Source organism: Anarrhichthys ocellatus, unplaced genomic scaffold, assembly GCF_004355925.1.
Source record: "Anarrhichthys ocellatus isolate YVR2014 unplaced genomic scaffold, GSC_Weel_1.0 scaffold81, whole genome shotgun sequence".
NCBI lineage: Eukaryota > Metazoa > Chordata > Actinopteri > Perciformes > Anarhichadidae > Anarrhichthys > Anarrhichthys ocellatus.
The window spans coordinates 212825-215326 of record NW_022280111.1 but is presented as its reverse complement, the minus strand read 5'-3'; the positions used below and the strand labels follow the sequence as shown (position 1 = coordinate 215326).

The window sequence follows — 2502 nt, the reverse complement described above, 5'->3', positions numbered from 1 at the left end:
CATGCTAAATTCCTTACTTATCAGTCAACAAAGGAGAAGAAACTTGAAATCTGGTTAATTAATCTCTTTTTCTCAATCTCATGGGAAGGCATATAAATAGCACGACATTTTGGTCATTCAAACGTGCCATTATTAGGCATTTTAAGTTATACGCACGTCATTTTGCACATTTCAGGCTTTTCGTGTTTAATTTTACCCAACTAGTTAGGTTTAGAAAAAATGTCGTTGTTGGGCTTAAAAGTACGTAAACTAAATGAAATGCATATGGAAACAACAGAACACGAAAACACGTCACGAACGTAGACAACAAAAACAACGCTTTGGGTGACTGGTCTGGAATACTCGGCCCCGTTCCTCGTACGTGGCTAACTGAGTTAGCCGGATGATTTTCAGGATAAGATTACATAAGTGAGGCTTTTCGGTTCCACGAAGCAAGTTTGGCAAAATCACCATAGCAACACATCCATAAGCTTGAACCTGCTCCAGCGCAGGCTAACTTAAGGTAGCTGGATAAGCTTGCCACACCCCTGGAAAAAAATGGCAGCTCACTTCCTCAGAGATCCCATTGATGAAGGAGCGATATTAGTTAGATTAGCGTTTTATAGGGAGAGTTCTTCGAGATCGCCAAGATCCGTTATCGCATCATGATGACTTCCTATACGAGTGCTATCAATTCTGCCAACAAGGAATCATTTATTTACAAGACCTTCTCGAGCCATACATTGCGAACACCACACGCCGCAGCCGAGCATTGACTGTCCCACAGACTGGATGCAGCCTTGCGTTTTTTTGCGAGTGGTACATTTTTGTACAGTGTCGGCGATGCGGAGAACATTGGGAAAGCCGTTGCATGCCGTGCCGTTCGTAAAGTTTCATTGACGCTGAAGAAACTTATGGATGTGTTCATTACATTCCCTGGCCATGTCCGAGTAAATTCAATCAAAGAGGGCTTTTATGGAATTGCAGGTAATTGAGTTATTCAATATTTCACCATTTAATGAAAATGCATTCCTATCACTATTCATTACGGAGCTTATCATTATGCAGAGTTTCCCAATGTCATTGGCGCAGTGGACTGCACGCAGATCCCCATCAAATCGCCCTCTGTCCCAAACGAGGCAGATTTTGTCAATCAAAAAGGCTTTCACAGCATTAATGTGCAGGTACTTATGACATTTTTCCTCAAATTACATTGCTATGAAAACAATCATACGTCTTTGACAATAGGGGTCATGGACCTTGCAATTGCCTGCTGTAGGCTACCCATGTACTGTACAATACCCATGACTTGATCGCAATTCATCTTAGATGATCTGTGACTCCACCTGCCTCATAACAAATGTTGAGGCCAAGTGGCCGGGCTCCGTCCACGATGCCAGATTATTCCGAGTGTCTACACTGTGCCACAGCTTCGAGCAAGGTATAGCAAATCTCATGTCATTCAGAAATTGCTTATTTTATGTAGAGGTGATCTAACATTGTACATATCATATACTAGGTCACTACGATGGACTCCTAATTGGAGACAGGGGTTATGCCTGCAAGCCCTACCTCATGACCCCCTATGCAGAGCCAGCACGAGGCCCGTTTCAACAGGGCTCTTGCTCGAACGAGAGCCCGGATTGAAATGACCTTCGGCCAACTGAAGGCCAGATTCACATGTCTGTGGGGGCTGCATATTCAAACTCCAAGTTCCATATGGTAATCTACACATACATGTATATACACATATACACTACATGATACATAAGGGCATACAGTACATATATCCTCATTAATTCGTATCAATTAGATACTCTTTGGGCTTGTTTTATCTACTTATTCTGAAAGAGTTGAGATCATTATTTTCGCTATAGATCTCGTTCGATGATGCATTCCATTAAGCCTGCTGCCAGCAGGCACATTTAAAGAAATAAAATCTGATTGATTGGGGTGATGAGGCACTTAAAATTAGCCTATACATTTTCCCAACACTTAAGCATTTAAAATTGTCTGCGATCTTTTGCCATGCTTCTTGTCTAGCCCTCGCAGCGGTGGCGGTGGTAGACTTTGCCATGATTACAGTCTTGAATTCCTCATATGTGTTCATGATCATCTCCTGCTCCTCAGCGAAGAAAAAACAGGCTCTTACTTTGCGTTGATTTTCCATTGTACCATTAGAAAATCATGGTTTCGGTGATCGACGCTTCCCCCTTTTGAAGTAGGATGGGCACGCGCAATTATCCTGATTACTGAGGTCTGGTTTGAATTAACGAGATTGTTTGCGCGCGGATCAGCCTTTGAGAAACCGAGATAGCCTGATTTCAATCATCGGGTTAATTTAAGCTGGCTAATAGGACATTTGATCGACTTAGTTGAACCACGTACGAGGAACGGGGCCCTGGTCTCAAGACCTGCGATTGTTTGGCCCAAGTTGTCTCACTCACAATTTATAGCCCATCACTTGTTCAGAGTGTTGCATATTCACACAGATGTGTTTACATCGTGAGTACAGACTAGGTT

The 2502-nt window shown here is 42.7% G+C and overlaps 1 pseudogene; it reads left to right on the top strand.

Moving 5' to 3' along the window:
• Positions 1-537: 537 nt before the first annotated feature.
• LOC116398276 (putative nuclease HARBI1) lies at positions 538-2141 on the top strand (annotated as a pseudogene).
• Positions 2142-2502: the final 361 nt, after the last annotated feature.